The following is a 2,820-nucleotide window of genomic DNA, read 5'->3' on the forward strand; positions in this document are numbered from 1 at the left end:
ATCGTTGTTCGTAGTAGTAATACTTATAGTAACGTCCCTGTTTGAGGCAATATTGGAGCAATACAGAAGGAATATTAGCGGAGATCGCACTTTTATAAATCACTATATGTATATTACCTCAGAGTTATTGTGTGAACCTACTTTTAGTACTGTTCGTGATAATAGTGGACTCCGAATCATGATATGGAGCAACTAGAGAGAAAGAGTTGACGGTATGTGTTTTTTTTATTCCAATTCATATAAACTTCCGTACAAATACTATGGAACATAATAAAGATACGTGCCTCGTCCCTGTTAGAGTCAATGTCGAATCCATCTGGAGCAATGAAAGAGGGTTGAGTGCTTCGATTTTAATTTGAGATTTTTCAAATCACCATTGTCCTGTCAGGTTACATCAGAATCGCAAATGACATTTTTCTAGAAATGCTTTACGTCATGGCACTGAGAATTGAGACGGTATAAGTGGCTGAGATGTATATTCCTTTTAACGACTAGAACTTAGCTCAAATGCTAGGGAACGTCGTTTATACACACTAATGGTTTGAGGTACATTTCTGTTGGAAGCAATATGGAATGTATCTTAAAGCAGTTAGATATGAGAGGTCAAGAATGTAGCGCTTGTTCAATAAGCTTGATTTACCCTACAGACATTTGGAAAAATATATCTACTTCAGTCAGGATTCCTTCAACAGGCGGTTTGGAACATAGCAAAAATTGACGAGATGAAATAAGTTGCCGAGTTGAGATTTATTTCTCTAGCTATAATTTTTAATAATTTACCTCATGAATGCGAACACATTTTTTATTACAGCAGTACGGAATAAGTTAAGGTTCTTAGTCTTGATGAAATGAATGCCCCAATACGGAATTGGCACCTTCTCTCTTAAAATGACATATTTACTAAATTAAAATAATCCTCCTTTTAGTCCCAGAAAATTTTCATCTGTATCCGTAGTTAAAGGAGGGAATACACAATATTATTCCATAAAATGAAAATAATGTCCTAAAAAAAATGACTTCAATACTTGTACTAAAATTAAGGAACTAAATGCAAAAAATAATGTTACTTTCACAGAATTAAAGTTATTAAAGCCGATACCATACATTTTATTGTTTGTTGTAGCTAATCTATTTTTTGCACTAATAACCACACTTTCTGAGTCTGAAATAATTTATTAATTACATTTTCGCATCGTGTATCACCTATTTAATATTGCCCATAAAGTTCATTATACAGTAAACATGTCTCTCGGTAAAACATATCAATTTTTACAACTAAGAATTAATGTTTTTGTATCAGAAAAAGTAAATATAGTGATTTAATATGACAAGCACAGACAATTATATATTTTAAACACACTCCAATAATGTAGATAACTGTATCTTGTATTTTCTGATTAAGAACTATAAAAGGATAAACATTACTTGCCTAGTAATTATATTAACAGAACATTCATCAGCTCTTATAAAAGTGTACGTTTCAAACAATGAAAACCTAAACTCAAACTCAAACAGAACTTTCCAGGTCTCTGATGGTAAGGGATAAATTGTTGAATTTAGTTGGCTGAGTGTTAGTGGAGAATATATCTAGAGAGAAAATCTCTCATATGTCTGCATTTTCCATTCGATATCTCGAGAACGAAATTATGCATAGACTTAGCTATGAAACTTTATGAATATAATCAACGTAGAGTTCCATGATGGTGCTCGTCATTCCATGGGATTTGCGTTAACGTTAGTGAACATTTTTACATTTGGCTTATTGGCAACCATGATGGCAACAAGAAAACTGTTAAATAAATCAAGTTTTATGAAAAACCGAGTAAAATAATATAACATGTTAACTTGTAAAAATCACGTAATTACACCATAGACTTGAAATGTTGTATGTAACCTCACCGAAGCATGTTACGCGGCATATGGTGTGTTGTACTCATAGCTTGTAACTAGTTCATGACATAACTTAAAACCAATAAAATTAATGATGTAAGTAAGTTTAAAAATAATTACCGTAATATAACAGCCACATTTATAATATTAAAAATGTTTTCCACTTAGTAAACTCGTAAGTAAAATGTTTAAGATCAGGCCGGCTGTAAACAGAACTCGTATATTGCTAAGCCACATCAATATGTAACAGGATTTCCCCTAGTGCCGTGTTTATTGTCGCGTACGATACAGTTAAGCTTTGAAAAGTGTCAACCGGACAGTCAATTAATCTAGTAAATGGATTATTTTTGAAAGCAACGATTAATTTTGATACAGTTTGATAGCCTAAATACTTATGCATTACTCACAAACTATTGTAATTATCCTCAAAATTGAACTGTTGTAGTGGGATACATAGAAAACTACCATCCTTAAAATTAATCAAAAAGTTACATCTATTATTACTCAAAAATTCATTAACAGTATTAATATTTAATAAATATCAGTACGCCAAACCAGACTTTACGGAGGCGGCATAGAATATTAGAAGTTTATAGCTACATGTGTCACTACGCTATATGACACAAAAGTAATCTTGTGCTGCTAGTTGGAGAACTTGGTCTGATACTGTTCGAGTAGGCCAGCCATCTCACAATCCCCCGCCAGGCGTCACAAGCGCGACCGTCAAAACTCTCCACGTCAATCTCGCCGTGACTCTCCTGTGACTCCTTGGCTCAGTCATCTTGTATACGAGTCAGCCCTTCGAAGCTGCCAAAACCTTCTGAACGCCTAGACCTTTTACAGCTCACCCGGTGATGACCACTGACGCCGAAGTAAGGTGAATTTTTAAAGGCCACATAAATGTTTCTGCATTTACTCAGCAGGCCGCTG

Source organism: Homalodisca vitripennis, chromosome 1, assembly GCF_021130785.1.
Source record: "Homalodisca vitripennis isolate AUS2020 chromosome 1, UT_GWSS_2.1, whole genome shotgun sequence".
Lineage (NCBI taxonomy): Eukaryota > Metazoa > Arthropoda > Insecta > Hemiptera > Cicadellidae > Homalodisca > Homalodisca vitripennis.